We start from the raw sequence: 20,474 nt of genomic DNA on the forward strand, positions 1-20,474 counted from the left end.
CGCTGTCCGTATTGTTCCCTGGCAAGTTTAAAGTGTTCAAAGAACACTCGCGGTGTCTTGAAATGTTAAATGGGGGTGTCTTGAGGACGCTGTCTGTATTGTTCGCTGGCAAGTTGAATGTGTTCTAAGAACACTCGCGGTGTCCTAAAATGTTCGTAAATAAACAAAATAGGGGTGTCCTGAGGATGCTGTATGTATTGTTCGCTGACAAGTTGCATGTGTTCACTTGCGGTGTCCTGAAATGTTCGTAGATAAACAAAATGGGCGTGTCCTGAGGACGCTGTCAGTATTGTTCCCTCGCAAGTTGAAAGTGTTCTAAGAACACTTGCGGTGTCTTGAAATGTTAAATGGGGGTGTCTTGAAGACGCTGTCTGTGTTGTTCGCTGGCAAGTTGAATGTGTTCTAAGAATACTCGCGGTGTCCTAAAATGTTCGTAAATTAACAAAATGGGGGTGTCCTGAGGAAGCTGTCCGTATTGTTCGCTGGGAAGTTGAATGTGTTCTAAGAACACTTGCGGTGTCCTGAAATGTTCGTAAATTAACAAAATGGGGGTGTTCTGAGGAAGCTGTCCGTATTGTTCTCTGGCAAGTTGAATGTGTTCTATAAACATTTGTGATGTCCTGAAATGTTCTTAAATAAATAAAATGGGGGTGTTCTGAGGACACTGTTCGTATTGTTTGCTGGCAAGTTGAAAGTGTTCTAAGAACACTCGTGGTGTCCACTAAATGTTCGTAAATTAACAAAATAGGGGTGTCCTGAGGATGCTGTCCGTATTGTTCCCTGGCAAGTTGAATGTGTTCTAAGAACACTTGCGGTGTCCTGAAATGTTCCTAAATTAACAAAATGGGGGTGTTCTGAGGACGCTGTCCGTATTGTTCGCTGACAAGTTGAAAGTGGTCTAAGAACACTATTGGTGTCCGCTAAATGTTCGTAAATTGACAAAACGGGGTTGTCCTGAGGACGCTGTCTGTATTGTTCTCTGGCAAGTTGAATGTGTTCTAAGAACACTTGCGGTGTCCTGAAATGTTCGTAAATTAACAAAATGGGGGAATGGGGGTGTTCTGAGGACGCTGTCCGTATTGTTCTCTGGCAAGTTGAATGTGTTCTAAGAACACTTGTGGTGTCCTGAAATGTTCGTAAATAAACAAAATGGGGGTGTCCTGAGGACGGTGTCCGTATTTTTCTCTGGCAAGTTGAATGTGCTCTAAGAACACTTGTGTTGTCCTGAAATGTTCGTAAATAAACAAAATGTGGGTGTCCGGAGGACACTGTCCATATTGTTCGCTGACAAGTTGAATGTGTTCTAAGAACACTTGCTGTGTCCTGAAATGTTCGTAGATAAACAAAATGGGCGTGTCCTGAGGACACTGTCAGTATTGTTCTCTGGCAAGTTGAAAGTGTTCTAAGAACACTTGCGGTGTCTTGAAATGTTAAATGGGGGTGTCCTGAGGACGCTGTCTGTATTGTTCACTGGCAAGTTGAATGTGTTCTAAGAACACTTGCGGTGTCCTAAAATGTTCGTAAATAAACAAAATGGGGGTGTCCTGAGGACGCTGTATGTATTGTTCTCTGGCAAGTTGAAAGTGTTCTAAGAAAACTTGCGGTGTCCTGAAATGTTCATAAATTAACAAAATGGGGGTGTCCTGAGGAATCTGTCCGTATTGTTCGCTGGGAAGTTGAATGTGTTCTAAGAACACTTGCGGTGTCCTGAAATGTTTGTAAATTAACAAAATGGGGGTGTTCTGAGGACGCTGTCCGTATTGTTCTCTGGCAAGTTGAATGTGTTCTATAAACACTTGTGATGTCCTGAAATGTTCGTAAATTAACAAAATGGGGGTGTTCTGAAGACGCTGTCCGTATTGTTCTTTGGCAAGTTGAATGTGTTCTAAGAACACTTGCGGTGTCCTGAAATGTTCGTAAATTAACAAAATGGGGGTGTCCTGAGGAAGCTGTCCTGTTGTTCTCTGGCAAGTTGAATGTGTTCTAAGAACACTTGCAGTGTCCTGAAATGTTCGTAAATTAACAAAATGGGGGTGTTCTGAGGACGCTGTCCGTATTGTTCGCTGGCAAGCTAAAAGTGTTCTAAGAACACTTGTGGTGTCCGTTAAATGTTCGTAAATTAACAAAATGGGGGTGTTCTGAATACGCTGTCCGTATTGTTCTTTGGCAAGTTGAATGTGTTCTAAGAACACTTGTGGTGTCCATTAAATGTTCGTAAATTAACAAAATGGGGGTGTTCTGAGGACGCTGTCCGTATTGTTCTCTGGCAAGTTGAATGTGTTCTAAGAACACTCGTGGTGTCCTAAAATGTTCGTAAATAAACAAAATGGAGGTGTCCTGAGGACGCTGTCCGTATTGTTCTCTGGCAAGTTGAATGTGTTCTAAGAACACTTGTGGTGTCCTGAAATGTTCGTAAATAAACAAAATGGGGGTGACCTGAGGACGGTGTCCGTATTTTTCTCTGGCAAGTTGAATGTGTTCTAAGAACACTGGCGGTGTCCTGAAATGTTTGTAAATTAACAAAATGGGGGTGTCCTGTGGACGCTGTCCGTATTGTTCGCTGGCAAGGTGAATGTGTTCTAACAACACTTGCGGTGTCCTGAAATGTTCGTAAATTAACAAAATTGGGGTGTCCTGAGGACGCCGTCCGTATTGTTCTCTGGCAAGTTGAAAGTGTTCTAAGAACACTCGCGGTGTCCTGAAATATTAAATTGGGGTGTACTGAGGACGCTGTCCGTATTGTTAACTGGCAAGTTAAATGTGTTCTAAGAACACTCGCGGTGTCCTGAAATGTTCCTTAATTAACAAAATGGGGGTGTTCTGAGGACCCTGTCCGTATTGTTCGCTGACAAGTTGAAAGTGGTCTAAGAACACTCGTGGTGTCCGCTAAATGTTCGTAAATTGACAAAACGGGGGTGTCCTGAGGACGCTGTCTGTATTGTTCTCTGGCAAGTTGAATGTGTTCTAAGAACACTTGCGGTGTCCTGAAATGTTCGTAAATTAACAAAATGGGGGTGTTCTGAGGACGCTGTCCGTATTGTTCTCTGGCAAGTTGAATGTGTTCTAAGAACACTTGTGGTGTCCTGAAATGTTCGTAAATAAACAAAATGGGGGTGTCCTGAGGACGGTGTCCGTATTTTTCTCTGGCAAGTTGAATGTGCTCTAAGAACACTTGTGTTGTCCTGAAATGTTCGTAAATAAACAAAATGTGGGTGTCCGGAGGACACTGTCCATATTGTTCGCTGACAAGTTGAATGTGTTCTAAGAACACTTGCGGTGTCCTGAAATGTTCGTAGATAAACAAAATGGGCGTGTCCTGAGGACACTGTCAGTATTGTTCTCTGGCAAGTTGAAAGTGTTCTAAGAACACTTGCGGTGTCTTGAAATGTTAAATGGGGGTGTCCTGAGGACGCTGTCTGTATTGTTCGCTGGCAAGTTTAATGTGTTCTATGAACACTTGCGGTGTCCTAAAATGTTCGTAAATAAACAAAATGGGGGTGTCCTGAGGACGCTGTATGTATTGTTCTCTGGCAAGTTGAAAGTGTTCTAAGAACACTTGCGGTGTCCTGAAATGTTCATAAATTAAGAAAATGGGGGTGTCCTGAGGAATCTGTCCGTATTGTTCGCTGGGAAGTTGAATGTGTTCTAAGAACACTTGCGGTGTCCTGAAATGTTTGTAAATTAACAAAATGGGTTGTGTTCTGAGGACGCTGTCCGTATTGTTCTCTGGCAAGTTGAATGTGTTCTATAAACACTTGTGATGTCCTGAAATGTTCGTAAATTAACAAAATGGGGATGTTCTGAAGACGCTGTCCGTATTGTTCTTTGGCAAGTTGAATGTGTTCTAAGAACACTTGCGGAGTCCTGAAATGTTCGTAAATTAACAAAATGGGGGTGTCCTGAGGAAGCTGTCCGTTTGTTCTCTGGCAAGTTGAATGTGTTCTAAGAACACTTGCAGTGTCCTGAAATGTTCGTAAATTAACAAAATGGGGGTGTTCTGAGGACGCTGTCCGTATTGTTCGCTGGCAAGCTAAAAGTGTTCTAAGAACACTTGTGGTGTCCGTTAAATGTTCGTAAATTAACAAAATGGGGGTGTCCTGAGGAATCTGTCCGTATTGTTCGCTGGGAAGTTGAATGTGTTCTAAGAACACTTGCGGTGTCCTGAAATGTTTGTAAATTAACAAAATGGGGGTGTTCTGAGGACGCTGTCCGTATTGTTCTCTGGCAAGTTGAATGTGTTCTATAAACACTTGTGATGTCCTGAAATGTTCGTAAATTAACAAAATGGGGGTGTTCTGAAGACGCTGTCCGTATTGTTCTTTGGCAAGTTGAATGTGTTCTAAGAACACTTGCGGTGTCCTGAAATGTTCGTAAATTAACAAAATGGGGGTGTCCTGAGGAAGCTGTCCGTTTGTTCTCTGGCAAGTTGAATGTGTTCTAAGAACACTTGCAGTGTCCTGAAATGTTCGTAAATTAACAAAATGGGGGTGTTCTGAGGACGCTGTCCGTATTGTTCGCTGGCAAGCTAAAAGTGTTCTAAGAACACTTGTGGTGTCCGTTAAATGTTCGTAAATTAACAAAATGGGGGTGTTCTGAATACGCTGTCCGTATTGTTCTTTGGCAAGTTGAATGTGTTCTAAGAACACTTGTGGTGTCCGTTAAATGTTCGTAAATTAACAAAATGGGGGTGTTCTGAGGACGCTGTCCGTATTGTTCTCTGGCAAGTTGAATGTGTTCTAAGAACACTCGTGGTGTCCTAAAATGTTCGTAAATAAACAAAATGGAGGTGTCCTGAGGACGCTGTCCGTATTTTTCTCTGGCAAGTTGAATGTGTTCTAAGAACACTTGTGGTGTCCTGAAATGTTCGTAAATAAACAAAATGGGGGTGACCTGAGGACGGTGTCCGTATTTTTCTCTGGCAAGTTGAATGTGTTCTAAGAACACTGGCGGTGTCCTGAAATGTTTGTAAATTAACAAAATGGGGGTGTCCTGTGGACGCTGTCCGTATTGTTCGCTGGGAAGTTGAATGTGTTCTAAGAACACTTGCGGTGTCCTGAAATGTTTGTAAATTAACAAAATGGGGGTGTTCTGAGGACGCTGTCCGTATTGTTCTCTGGCAAGTTGAATGTGTTCTATAAACACTTGCAGTGTCCTGAAATGTTCGTAAATTAACAAAATGGGGGTGTTCTGAGGACGCTGTCCGTATTGTTCGCTGGCAAGCTAAAAGTGTTCTAAGAACACTTGTGGTGTCCGTTAAATGTTCGTAAATTAACAAAATGGGGGTGTTCTGAGGACGCTGTCCGTATTGTTCTCTGGCAAGTTGAATGTGTTCTAAGAACACTTGTGGTGTCCTAAAATGTTCGTAAATAAACAAAATGGAGGTGTCCTGAGGACGCTGTCCGTATTGTTCTCTGGCAAGTTGAATGTGTTCTAAGAACACTTGTGGGTTCCTGAAATGTTCGTAAATAAACAAAATGGGGGTGACCTGAGGACGGTGTCCGTATTTTTCTCTGGCAAGTTGAATGTGTTCTAAGAACACTGGCGGTGCCCTGAAATGTTTGTAAATTAACAAAATGGGGGTGTCCTGTGGACGCTGTCCGTATTGTTCGCTGGCAAGTTGAATGTGTTCTAAGAACACTTGCGGTGTCCTGAAATGTTCGTAAATGAACAAAATTGGGGTGTCCTGAGGACGCCGTCCGTATTGTTCTCTGGCAAGTTGAAAGTGTTCTAAGAACACTCGCGGTGTCCTGAAATATTAAATTGGGGTGTACTGAGGACGCTGTCCGTATTGTTAACTGGCAAGTTAAATGTGTTCTAAGAACACTCGTGGTGTCCTGAAATGTTCGTAAATTAACAAAATGGGGGTGTCCTGAGGACGCTGTCCGTATTGATCGCTGGCAAGTTGAATGTTTTCTAAGAACACACGCGGTGTCCTGAACTGTTTGTAAATTGACAAAATGGGGGTGTTCTGAGGACGCTGTCCGTATTGTTCTCTGGCAAGTTGAATGTGTTCTAAGAACACTTGTGCTGTCCTGAAATGTTCGTAAATAAACAAAATGGGGGTGTCCTGAGGACGGTGTCCGTATTTTTCTCTGGCAAGTTAAATGTGCTCTAAGAACACTTGTGTTGTCCTGAAATGTTCGTAAATAAAGAAAATGTGGGTGTCCGGAGGACGCTGTCCATATTGTTCGCTGACAAGTTGAATGTGTTCTAAGAACACTTGCGGTGTCCTGAAATGTTCGTAGATAAACAAAATGGGCGTGTCCTGAGGACGCTGTCAGTATTGTTCTCTGGCAAGTTGAAAGTGTTCTAAGAACACTTGCGGTGTCTTGAAATGTTAAATGGGGGTGTCTTGAGGACGCTGTCTGTATTGTTCGCTGGCAAGTTGAATGTGTTCTAAGAACACTCGCGGTGTCCTAAAATGTTCGTAAATAAACAAAATGGGGGTGTCCTGAGGACGCTGTATGTATTGTTCTCTGGCAAGTTGAAAGTGTTCTAAGAACACTTGCGGTGTCCTGAAATGTTCATAAATTAACAAAATGGGGGTGTCCTGAGGAAGCTGTCCATATTGTTCGCTGGGAAGTTGAATGTGTTCTAAGAACACTTGCGGTGTCCTGAAATGTTCGTAAATTAACAAAATGGGGGTGTTCTGAGGAAGCTGTCCGTATTGTTCTCTGGCAAGTTGAATGTGTTCTAAAAACACTTGTGATGTCCTGAAATGTTCTTAAATAAACAAAATGGGGGTGTTCTGAGGACGCTGTCGGTATTGTTCGCTGACAAGTTGAAAGTGGTCTAAGAACACTCGTGGTGTCCGCTAAATGTTCGTAAATTGACAAAATGGGGGTGTCCTGAGGACGCTGTCTGTATTGTTCTCTGGCAAGTTGAATGTGTTCTAAGAACACTTGCGGTGTCCTGAAATGTTCGTAAATTAATAAAATGGGGGTGTTCTGAGGACGCTGTCCGTATTGTTCGCTGGCAAGCTAAAAGTGTTCTAAGAACACTTGTGGTGTCCGTTAAATGTTCGTAAATTAACAAAATGGGGGTGTTCTGAAGACGCTGTCCGTATTGTTCTTTGGCAAGTTGAATGTGTTCTAAGAACACTTGCGGTGTCCTGAAATGTTCGTAAATTAACAAAATGGGGGTGTCCTGAGGAAGCTGTCCGTTTGTTCTCTGGCAAGTTGAATGTGTTCTAAGAACACTTGCGGTGTCCTGAAATGTTCGTAAATTAACAAAATGGGGGTGTTCTGAGGACGCTGTCCGTATTGTTCGCTGGCAAGCTAAAAGTGTTCTAAGAACACTTGTGGTGTCCGTTAAATGTTCGTAAATTAACAAAATGGGGGTGTTCTGAATACGCTGTCCGTATTGTTCTTTGGCAAGTTGAATGTGTTCTAAGAACACTTGTGGTGTCCATTAAATGTTCGTAAATTAACAAAATGGGGGTGTTCTGAGGACGCTGTCCGTATTGTTCTCTGGCAAGTTGAATGTGTTCTAAGAACACTCGTGGTGTCCTAAAATGTTCGTAAATAAACAAAATGGAGGTGTCCTGAGGACGCTGTCCGTATTGTTCTCTGGCAAGTTGAATGTGTTCTAAGAACACTTGTGGTGTCCTGAAATGTTCGTAAATAAACAAAATGGGGGTGACCTGAGGACGGTGTCCGTATTTTTCTCTGGCAAGTTGAATGTGTTCTAAGAACACTGGCGGTGTCCTGAAATGTTTGTAAATTAACAAAATGGGGGTGTCCTGTGGACGCTGTCCGTATTGTTCGCTGGCAAGGTGAATGTGTTCTAACAACACTTGCGGTGTCCTGAAATGTTCGTAAATTAACAAAATTGGGGTGTCCTGAGGACGCCGTCCGTATTGTTCTCTGGCAAGTTGAAAGTGTTCTAAGAACACTCGCGGTGTCCTGAAATATTAAATTGGGGTGTACTGAGGACGCTGTCCGTATTGTTAACTGGCAAGTTAAATGTGTTCTAAGAACACTCGCGGTGTCCTGAAATGTTCCTTAATTAACAAAATGGGGGTGTTCTGAGGACCCTGTCCGTATTGTTCGCTGACAAGTTGAAAGTGGTCTAAGAACACTCGTGGTGTCCGCTAAATGTTCGTAAATTGACAAAACGGGGGTGTCCTGAGGACGCTGTCTGTATTGTTCTCTGGCAAGTTGAATGTGTTCTAAGAACACTTGCGGTGTCCTGAAATGTTCGTAAATTAACAAAATGGGGGTGTTCTGAGGACGCTGTCCGTATTGTTCTCTGGCAAGTTGAATGTGTTCTAAGAACACTTGTGGTGTCCTGAAATGTTCGTAAATAAACAAAATGGGGGTGTCCTGAGGACGGTGTCCGTATTTTTCTCTGGCAAGTTGAATGTGCTCTAAGAACACTTGTGTTGTCCTGAAATGTTCGTAAATAAACAAAATGTGGGTGTCCGGAGGACACTGTCCATATTGTTCGCTGACAAGTTGAATGTGTTCTAAGAACACTTGCGGTGTCCTGAAATGTTCGTAGATAAACAAAATGGGCGTGTCCTGAGGACACTGTCAGTATTGTTCTCTGGCAAGTTGAAAGTGTTCTAAGAACACTTGCGGTGTCTTGAAATGTTAAATGGGGGTGTCCTGAGGACGCTGTCTGTATTGTTCGCTGGCAAGTTTAATGTGTTCTATGAACACTTGCGGTGTCCTAAAATGTTCGTAAATAAACAAAATGGGGGTGTCCTGAGGACGCTGTATGTATTGTTCTCTGGCAAGTTGAAAGTGTTCTAAGAACACTTGCGGTGTCCTGAAATGTTCATAAATTAAGAAAATGGGGGTGTCCTGAGGAATCTGTCCGTATTGTTCGCTGGGAAGTTGAATGTGTTCTAAGAACACTTGCGGTGTCCTGAAATGTTTGTAAATTAACAAAATGGGTTGTGTTCTGAGGACGCTGTCCGTATTGTTCTCTGGCAAGTTGAATGTGTTCTATAAACACTTGTGATGTCCTGAAATGTTCGTAAATTAACAAAATGGGGATGTTCTGAAGACGCTGTCCGTATTGTTCTTTGGCAAGTTGAATGTGTTCTAAGAACACTTGCGGAGTCCTGAAATGTTCGTAAATTAACAAAATGGGGGTGTCCTGAGGAAGCTGTCCGTTTGTTCTCTGGCAAGTTGAATGTGTTCTAAGAACACTTGCAGTGTCCTGAAATGTTCGTAAATTAACAAAATGGGGGTGTTCTGAGGACGCTGTCCGTATTGTTCGCTGGCAAGCTAAAAGTGTTCTAAGAACACTTGTGGTGTCCGTTAAATGTTCGTAAATTAACAAAATGGGGGTGTCCTGAGGAATCTGTCCGTATTGTTCGCTGGGAAGTTGAATGTGTTCTAAGAACACTTGCGGTGTCCTGAAATGTTTGTAAATTAACAAAATGGGGGTGTTCTGAGGACGCTGTCCGTATTGTTCTCTGGCAAGTTGAATGTGTTCTATAAACACTTGTGATGTCCTGAAATGTTCGTAAATTAACAAAATGGGGGTGTTCTGAAGACGCTGTCCGTATTGTTCTTTGGCAAGTTGAATGTGTTCTAAGAACACTTGCGGTGTCCTGAAATGTTCGTAAATTAACAAAATGGGGGTGTCCTGAGGAAGCTGTCCGTTTGTTCTCTGGCAAGTTGAATGTGTTCTAAGAACACTTGCAGTGTCCTGAAATGTTCGTAAATTAACAAAATGGGGGTGTTCTGAGGACGCTGTCCGTATTGTTCGCTGGCAAGCTAAAAGTGTTCTAAGAACACTTGTGGTGTCCGTTAAATGTTCGTAAATTAACAAAATGGGGGTGTTCTGAATACGCTGTCCGTATTGTTCTTTGGCAAGTTGAATGTGTTCTAAGAACACTTGTGGTGTCCGTTAAATGTTCGTAAATTAACAAAATGGGGGTGTTCTGAGGACGCTGTCCGTATTGTTCTCTGGCAAGTTGAATGTGTTCTAAGAACACTCGTGGTGTCCTAAAATGTTCGTAAATAAACAAAATGGAGGTGTCCTGAGGACGCTGTCCGTATTTTTCTCTGGCAAGTTGAATGTGTTCTAAGAACACTTGTGGTGTCCTGAAATGTTCGTAAATAAACAAAATGGGGGTGACCTTAGGACGGTGTCCGTATTTTTCTCTGGCAAGTTGAATGTGTTCTAAGAACACTGGCGGTGTCCTGAAATGTTTGTAAATTAACAAAATGGGGGTGTCCTGTGGACGCTGTCCGTATTGTTCGCTGGGAAGTTGAATGTGTTCTAAGAACACTTGCGGTGTCCTGAAATGTTTGTAAATTAACAAAATGGGGGTGTTCTGAGGACGCTGTCCGTATTGTTCTCTGGCAAGTTGAATGTGTTCTATAAACACTTGCAGTGTCCTGAAATGTTCGTAAATTAACAAAATGGGGGTGTTCTGAGGACGCTGTCCGTATTGTTCGCTGGCAAGCTAAAAGTGTTCTAAGAACACTTGTGGTGTCCGTTAAATGTTCGTAAATTAACAAAATGGGGGTGTTCTGAGGACGCTGTCCGTATTGTTCTCTGGCAAGTTGAATGTGTTCTAAGAACACTTGTGGTGTCCTAAAATGTTCGTAAATAAACAAAATGGAGGTGTCCTGAGGACGCTGTCCGTATTGTTCTCTGGCAAGTTGAATGTGTTCTAAGAACACTTGTGGGTTCCTGAAATGTTCGTAAATAAACAAAATGGGGGTGACCTGAGGACGGTGTCCGTATTTTTCTCTGGCAAGTTGAATGTGTTCTAAGAACACTGGCGGTGCCCTGAAATGTTTGTAAATTAACAAAATGGGGGTGTCCTGTGGACGCTGTCCGTATTGTTCGCTGGCAAGTTGAATGTGTTCTAAGAACACTTGCGGTGTCCTGAAATGTTCGTAAATGAACAAAATTGGGGTGTCCTGAGGACGCCGTCCGTATTGTTCTCTGGCAAGTTGAAAGTGTTCTAAGAACACTCGCGGTGTCCTGAAATATTAAATTGGGGTGTACTGAGGACGCTGTCCGTATTGTTAACTGGCAAGTTAAATGTGTTCTAAGAACACTCGTGGTGTCCTGAAATGTTCGTAAATTAACAAAATGGGGGTGTCCTGAGGACGCTGTCCGTATTGATCGCTGGCAAGTTGAATGTTTTCTAAGAACACACGCGGTGTCCTGAACTGTTTGTAAATTGACAAAATGGGGGTGTTCTGAGGACGCTGTCCGTATTGTTCTCTGGCAAGTTGAATGTGTTCTAAGAACACTTGTGCTGTCCTGAAATGTTCGTAAATAAACAAAATGGGGGTGTCCTGAGGACGGTGTCCGTATTTTTCTCTGGCAAGTTAAATGTGCTCTAAGAACACTTGTGTTGTCCTGAAATGTTCGTAAATAAAGAAAATGTGGGTGTCCGGAGGACGCTGTCCATATTGTTCGCTGACAAGTTGAATGTGTTCTAAGAACACTTGCGGTGTCCTGAAATGTTCGTAGATAAACAAAATGGGCGTGTCCTGAGGACGCTGTCAGTATTGTTCTCTGGCAAGTTGAAAGTGTTCTAAGAACACTTGCGGTGTCTTGAAATGTTAAATGGGGGTGTCTTGAGGACGCTGTCTGTATTGTTCGCTGGCAAGTTGAATGTGTTCTAAGAACACTCGCGGTGTCCTAAAATGTTCGTAAATAAACAAAATGGGGGTGTCCTGAGGACGCTGTATGTATTGTTCTCTGGCAAGTTGAAAGTGTTCTAAGAACACTTGCGGTGTCCTGAAATGTTCATAAATTAACAAAATGGGGGTGTCCTGAGGAAGCTGTCCATATTGTTCGCTGGGAAGTTGAATGTGTTCTAAGAACACTTGCGGTGTCCTGAAATGTTCGTAAATTAACAAAATGGGGGTGTTCTGAGGAAGCTGTCCGTATTGTTCTCTGGCAAGTTGAATGTGTTCTAAAAACACTTGTGATGTCCTGAAATGTTCTTAAATAAACAAAATGGGGGTGTTCTGAGGACGCTGTCGGTATTGTTCGCTGACAAGTTGAAAGTGGTCTAAGAACACTCGTGGTGTCCGCTAAATGTTCGTAAATTGACAAAATGGGGGTGTCCTGAGGACGCTGTCTGTATTGTTCTCTGGCAAGTTGAATGTGTTCTAAGAACACTTGCGGTGTCCTGAAATGTTCGTAAATTAATAAAATGGGGGTGTTCTGAGGACGCTGTCCGTATTGTTCGCTGGCAAGCTAAAAGTGTTCTAAGAACACTTGTGGTGTCCGTTAAATGTTCGTAAATTAACAAAATGGGGGTGTTCTGAAGACGCTGTCCGTATTGTTCTTTGGCAAGTTGAATGTGTTCTAAGAACACTTGCGGTGTCCTGAAATGTTCGTAAATTAACAAAATGGGGGTGTCCTGAGGAAGCTGTCCGTTTGTTCTCTGGCAAGTTGAATGTGTTCTAAGAACACTTGCGGTGTCCTGAAATGTTCGTAAATTAACAAAATGGGGGTGTTCTGAGGACGCTGTCCGTATTGTTCGCTGGCAAGCTAAAAGTGTTCTAAGAACACTTGTGGTGTCCGTTAAATGTTCGTAAATTAACAAAATGGGGGTGTTCTGAAGACGTTGTCCGTATTGTTCTTTGGCAAGTTGAATGTGTTCTAAGAACACTTGTGGTGTCCGTTAAATGTTCGTAAATTAACAAAATGGGGGTGTTCTGAGGACGCTGTCTGTATTGTTCGCTGGCAAGTTGAAAGTGTTCTAAGAACACTCGTGGTGTCCGTTAAATGTTCGTAAATTAACAAAATGGGGGTGTTTGAGGAAGCTGTCCGTATTGTTATTTGGCAAGTTGAATGTGTTCTAATAATACTCGCAGTGTCCTGAAATGTTCATAAATAAACAAAATGGGGGTGTCTTGAGGACGCTGTCCATATTGTTCGATGGCAAGTTGAATGTGTTCTAAGAACACTTGCGGTGTCCTGAAATGTTCGTAAATAAACGAAATGGGGGTGTCCCGAAGACGCTGTCCGTATTGTTCGCTGGCAAGTTGAAAGTGTTATAAAAACACTCATCATGTCCGCGGACATTAAAAGATCCCATAGGCCATAGTTGAAATGTTTGACTCTATGGGTGTGATATGCTGCAGTGGTTGTGGCCAGGGCATAGAGCGTTGGGTGCATGGCCATTTGGCCATGCATCCAAGACTCTATGCCCTGGCCACAACCACCACAGCATATCACACTCATGGTGGCTTATAACTTTGGGATCTAAATTTAAAAGGAACAAAGTTATAAGCCACTATGGGTGTGATATGCTGTGATGGTTGTACTTATTATAATATACTTACTGTTTGGTTCAGTAACTGGAGTACATGTATTTCTTTTTCATTTCTGTGATAAAAGAAAAGAGTATGTTAGTATTGGTATTTTGTAATGACTTATTACATAGAATAATCAACATTTTTTTTACCCTCATATTTAGTACATTGCAAACCAGAGTACTGTGCAATTTGCTCAGTTTCTGTGTTTGTTGCTAAAATCATTGGGTCTGTGGGAGAAAAAAAAATCCATGTTGGATTAAAAAAAAACCTTTTTCTGTTATGCTACAGTTTATTTGTTTGTTTGTTTTCAGTGTTCACTTGTTTCTGGCTAATGCTGTATATATTGGCTTGTTGCAGTTTTTTGGAGCAGTAACATATAATTTATTTGTTTGGATATTGTAAAATTTTGGAGCAGTTAGATACCAGTAGGCGTATTCTAACTGTCTATTTTTCATATATTTTTGTGGTATTGATTTATCTGTTTGGATATTGTAAAAGTTTGGGACAGTTAGATACCAATTGGCGTATTCTAACTGTTTATATTTTGCTCTAATTTAGTGGTATTCATTTATCTGATTAGTTGTTGTAGAATCTTTGGGCAGTTAGATAGGTTTTGGAATATTCTAACAGTTTATATTTTTTTTACTACAAGTTTACTTAAGGTTTAAGTACAGTTTAGTTATTAAATTTTGATTTTAAGAACATTAAATAAGCGTTTGAAAGATTTGCTGGTAATCTCTGCTTTAGAGTAATGGTACTATCATTACATTCAAACCATCCACATTTCTTTTTTATATATGCAGTGTAGCGCTCTGAATTGGTTGTGGCTCCTGTGTGGTAGATTATACCTATTGTTGTGGAGGTTTTCTTACCAAGTGATACTTGACCATGTGTGAATCCAGTCAGCTTGCAGTTGTTTTTGATACCATCTGCATTATAACATAGAAGCATTAGTATTACGTATTCACTATGTGTTTGTATTAGTAACGTGGAGCAATTATCCGAATTGCAGGTAGTACATAATCTACCATGGTTTGCATTTTGTACAAGATGCTGAAATGGAATGGATTCACAATTAGGTATTGGTATATATATATGAAGCGCTCATTGGGGATTTGTTCTTGTGTCACATTGCTGCAGAGAGTGCATGTATGTTTCCACATGTATGAAATCTGAAAGATTTCATTCATAGGTATGTTTTTATTTTCCAGAACTTGTAGTAAGTACATTAGAAATTCTTGTGGATCTTCCTGTGAGTTTATAGTGAATTTAACCATTCCAACACAGTAGTCCAATTGTTGTCTTATTCCATAAACACTATACGTGTTATCAGGATTGTTTGTTGCATTTCTGTGAAGTACTAACATTTGCAAACACAATTGGTCTGTACTGTGTAAGTAAATGTTGTCAACAATTGGTGGCAATTGAAATAGAATATTAATTGCTACATTTGCATAGCAACTTACTCCAACTATATTTGAGAGTTTAAATGGACCAGGTAGTTATGTATCTGATTGATTTTTTTTTAGCTTGTCTTCCTTCTTTGATGAAGTACCTGGTTTACTTTCCCTAATGGGTTCTTTTATGCTTGTGGAACTTGATGAAATTTTATTTTCTTTTACTCGCTTTGGAGAATTTGCAGTGACATCCTGTTGCATTTCTGTTTGATTTAGTTTTCTTTTACGTTTTACTTTTTGTGGTACGGAATATGTGTTTCGATGGGGGGTGTATAGTGAGCGAAGTCTATTGTATTCTAAAATGCAAGGAATATCAGCGTTTACTTTACTTGCATCAAAGTTGATTAGAAATAGACCGTCAAGTGTACGTAAGCGTGATAGTGCTACATAGCTCATGCCTTCTTTAAAGACTGTGTTACCAATGTCTATCATTGCTTTGTCTAGGGTAAGACCTTGTGATTTATGAATGGTGACTGCGTATGCAAGAGTTAGAGAAAATTGTTCTCTGCGTCCATACATGTCTTTGAAGAGAAGGAATCGAGCTGTTGAGCGTCCTATCCTTTTCACTTCTGAATGTTTGTGAAAGAGAATATTGACAAACTGAATTTTGTTGTCAGGTGGGTATGTTTGAAAGCCAACAACTGTACCCAGTGCTCCATTAACTAGTCCTTGCTCCACGTCAAGGTTACGTTTAAGCATTACTCTGCAATTTAAGGATAATTTTAATATCTTTTCCAAGCCTGCTGTGTTTGAGATTGATTTTTCTAAACTATATAGTCTTGTTTTGGCTTGGTCACACATGGGTAGTGTCATACCATGTACATCTAGTTTGTCTGTGGCGCTAATTTCCATTATTGGTTGCATTTCTTTACTTAACATTATTTCAATGAATTTGAAACAGCTTGCAAGAGTTGGCATTAAGGCCATACAAGTGACATTTTTGTGGGCTAATTGTTCCATAACATCTGTAGCACATGCATTATCACCATAAAGTGCATGAATGTGCCGGGTTTTCAATATTGCTTCTGCTTCTTTAGAAAGTATACCAACTCTGATACTTTTTAAGATGTTGGCATAAGTGAGATCTGCAGATTGCCGCATGTTTTCTGTTAATTCTCTGTATTGGAAATGTTGCCAAAGGTTGACATTTCCAATCCTGCCAACAGTTTTACGGCAGAGTTTGTGTCCTAATGTTTTAAAAATAGGCTCACCTTTTACTGGTGTCAATTGAAGAAGATCTCCGAAAACAATAATGTGTTTTCCTTCAAAGAGCTCTTCATAGTTTGTTTTGAGTACTTCTTGTAATCTGAGGTGAATCAAAGCCAACATTAGGTTGGACACCATGCTCACTTCATCTATTAGTAGCATTTCCATTTGTTTCAATACTCTGCGTAGTTCCATTGCAGCTTCTGTAGAAAGTTTGTAATAGTCTAATTTGTTTTGGTTTTCTACTGGCAGGAGTAGTAATCGGTGTAAAGTGACACAACCTATGTTGTAGGCAGCTAAACCTGTGGGGGCAGTGACAACAGCTGACAGTTTGTTGTTTGTCAATTGTTGAAGGAACTTACTGATGATTTTGATTAGGAATGTTTTGCCAGAACCAGCTTCACCACTGACGTACAGTAGTATAGGTTTGTAATTTTGGCAGGTGCATTCTTTGTTTTCATGTTGTACATCATGTGCAATTTCTTTTGTTACTTCTTGAAAAATGCTACGTTGCTCATTGTTTAGTTTTGAGTGCAGTACCGTTAAGTCTTCTTTATATTCATACTGACACATGGTGTTTTCTACTTCTGTCGTAGCTAATTCTGCCTCATTTGTTATTAGTGGTTCTCCCAGTGGTTCTTGGCTTCCTGTTACAGAAGGTTGACTACTGTCAGGAGTGTCCTTATCTATTTGGGCCTGGAGTTCTTCTTCGTGTTGCTGTTCATTGTGCAACATGTTTTGTACTGTGTAAAGTTTATATCAGTTATAGTGCTTTCATTTGCTTTGAAAGCATCTTCATATGAGTCATATTTAACTAGTATTTCTTCTTCTTTTCTCCATGGTTAAAAGAGTTGTAGCAGGGACATCTAATATACTTATTTATGTTGAGGAGTCTTTAATGACAATTTGATCTGATTAATTAAATTTGGTTTGGTGAGTTTTACTAAGCTGCCTTCACAGTTTGTCACTCTGTATTTACCTTTTTTTTCATCAGGTTTTATATTATTTTTGTATGTGTAGTTTTGGCTATGTGGTATAGATACATGGGGCCTCATTACAAATCACCCGGTATGGAAACAATGGTGGCGGTAAACCCGCCGCCACCGCTGTTTCCATGCCGGGCGATCACAACTCTGGGTTTAACACCACCCGCCTGCAGGTGGACGAGGAAACACCGGCAGCATTACGAGATGCTGCCGGTGTTTCCATGATCCCCATTCCCATTGAGTCCCACAGGGCTCAATGGGAATGGGGATTAACACCATTCCGCCTCTGTGATTCCCGGAAAACCGGGGTTGTAATTCCCTGGTAATTCCGGGAATCACAGAGGCGGAATGGTAATACGAGTCCGGCAGTAATCAGGCGGTTTTATTGCCGCGGTTACCGCCGAACTCGTAATGAGGCCCATGGTTTCCAAAGTGTTACTCCTGTTTGGGTAGTATGTGTCCAATAAATTGTTTTTTAAAATGTCTTGGCTGTTGGGATCATGTTTGGCAATTGTTTCTATACCTTCATATGATTTTAGAACTCTTTTTCTAGATTTAGCTGGACCAAGACTTAGCCATACTATGTTTTCAGATTTACTATACAATTCAGTACCAGTTAAACGATCAGCTGCTTCATAGGATCCACATTCTCTATGGGAGAGCATTTTTATGCCCAAGCTGTATAATTTCTGAGACACTGTTTTATCTGATGACAGGTCATTCCATAGGTCTTGCAGCTCTGTCTTTTCTGCTTTGGTTAAGTATGCTGTGACATATCGTGCAACTGCAGTAGAATTGTCTGCAATGTACGGCACATCTATGTTTGCATTCCATAAGTGAGCAATGATTGCATTGTAATCATTGATATATTTTTCTTCTTCTTTTCTTTTTATGTAATATGTATTTTTAGGTGACTTACCTTTAACACAATGTCTAACTGAAGACAAGAGGTCGTTCACTTGACCTGTATTTGTAACTGGTCTAGGGAAACCAAATCAACAATTAGTGTAGTATTTCCCTTTGTTTTTGTATTTGCGACGACAATATTTGCCACATTTGTGTCTTTGAAATTGTAAGATTTGTGCATGAAGATCACTATTTGTGGATTCTGATGGAATTTCACAAGTGACATATTTTTCAATAAACTGTAAAACAGTGGCATCACTGTCTTGACCAAATTTAGGAGCATCTTTAATCCATAAAAGCATGTGGATATGTGGTGCTCCTCTGGCTTGGTATTCTTTTCTCCAAAAGAAGTGTTGCACTTCTCCAAGGGGAGGAACAGTTTTATTACAAATAAAATGTAGCATAGCAATGAAGCGATGGTGGAAATATCTTGAAACATTAACAGGATCCAGAGAAAAAGTTCTCCAGGTATTAGTATATCTATGTTTGTTTTGTTTTTGTTTGATATGCGTAGGAAATCATGTAAATCTTCCCACGCATATTCTGCACAACTTAATGTAACAAACCAAGTGAGTGGGCCAAGGTTTCTGATCATACAACGTACATCTCCATGACGTCAAAACCAGTACTCTTTAGTACCATGCAGATTTGCTAATAGATTTGTAATATTTGATTGTAAAATCTCATCTTTTTGTTGAACTTTTTGTGATAATTGTGTAGCTGTCATATTTTGAAAGTGCGATCCTGATTTTAATATGTGTGCAACTCCGTAACATGAAGTTGCTAGTTCACTTTCAAAGAGTAGGTGGAATATGTATTCCACATTTTGTCTAAATCTGGGATCTTCCGAATACATCCGTAATGAGCGGTATTCTGATGCTGATATTTGAATAGGTCTATCATCGTACCTTCCTCCTGTGCCAGTAGGAAAGAGTAGAGGAAAAGCACGTGCTTCTATACTTTTTTCCCATATGCTGATTGGTGATCCTTTTGTTTGATGCATTTGGTACCTTTCCAGTGCATGTTCTATGGTGTCATTAGAGTGCAATGGATGAATTTTATAATGGTCTAAAGTATTTGATATTGTAGCAGGATCTAGGAGCTCAAATTGACCAGCTTCTTGTTTCTCTTGAATTATTTCAGTTGTATCCTTCAAGTTTTATTCAATATTAATTTCTTTGTAATATTCATTATTCTCTTTAAGATATTGCAAGGCTTCTCTAACTTTATGTAAATCTATCAGCTGTTGCCAAATTATTTTGTCTTTTGTAGATACTCCATTTACTAAGATAATTAAGGATTGCTGCATTGGACGTTGCACTCCTAGAGTGTGCAAATTTTCTTTTAGATCTAATGGTAAATACACTACTTTTCCACGAATACCTTTCACTAATTCAGAGGGAGGTAATTTTGCAGTTTTTGATTGAAGGCGTATTATTGCTTGAAATGGGTGCACTGTTTGAATTATGATGCTCTCATATAAATTAAGTTGTTGAAGGGGTTTTGGTAGTGGATATAATTCCAAATTATTTGTGATAGCACGTGAAGGAGTTTGGTTGTTGTCAAGTTTTGTAGTGCAGTAACTGCAAAGTATTAAGGGGTCAGTTATTTCATATTTGTTTTCTGCTATAAGGTAGAGAGATAATTCAAACCATTTAGAATCTTCATTGTCTTCTATTTTGTATAATAGGTCTACAGTTTTTGTGTTACTTTTATAAAAAAGTTCTGCAGCAACATCCACACACATGGTTTGGTACTTCAGCTGATGTACTTTTACATTTTAGTATTTCTTTTTTGTATGTGTGTGGCAAAAGGTTGCCATGTGTAGAATTGTTACTAATTTGGTTTACAGCGTTTTCATTCTGTATGTGGCTTTTCTAGATATAGTCGATTTCTTCTAGTAGGTCTTTTTCTGTAACATGTAGAAGAATGTTAATTAAATTGGCTAGTGCTAAAGAAGGACTTTTAGCATATTACAGTTTATAAACTAGATTTCTTATAGTTGAATGATGTGTTGATATCCTTTTGATATCATGGAAGGTGGTTGTGCAAGTAGGTCCTGTAATGCAGGCCAATGAATGTCCTTGCAGTCCTTTCCACTTGCATACTGGACAGGTATCCATATTTTGCGGTAGTTTAATTTTGATTTTGTCTTTGCTTTTCACATATTGATTGAGGAATTGGCGTAAAGACTTGAAAACATTTTTGGGAATGTTACACATTGACGTGCATGGCCATTTGTACGTTAGACGTTCTGATTCAGTTGAATGGAGGGGTAATTCTAAGTTTTCAGGGCATATTTTTGTAAGGAGTACTCCTTGTTCCATTATGGTATTATTAACTTTTTCATAACCTCAACCGCTGCTATGTATGGCAATTGTATTTGTTTGCTTTTGTTTGTATGCTTCTTCATTAAAGTATGGTTCTGTGCTTGTAGTGTGACTCCATTCGCCTCTGCAGATACTTAAGAAGTTCTTTCTGTTGACATTTCGTTTATTGAGAAGTCTTTTTTGTAATTTAGTTATTAGTTTTGTTAGTGGTTTCATTTTGTTTAACACTAAAATAAATAACTTTCTTTTGAAAAGAATTGCACTGTCTGTCAACACTTCTAAGATTAATTTCCTACGATAGGTTTTAAGGGTTGAACCTGGCTTCTCTCCTGTTTT

Source organism: Ambystoma mexicanum, chromosome 6p (genome assembly GCF_040938575.1).
Source record: "Ambystoma mexicanum isolate Mex_15411 chromosome 6p, UKY_AmexF1_1, whole genome shotgun sequence".
Classification (NCBI taxonomy): Eukaryota; Metazoa; Chordata; class Amphibia; order Caudata; family Ambystomatidae; genus Ambystoma; species Ambystoma mexicanum.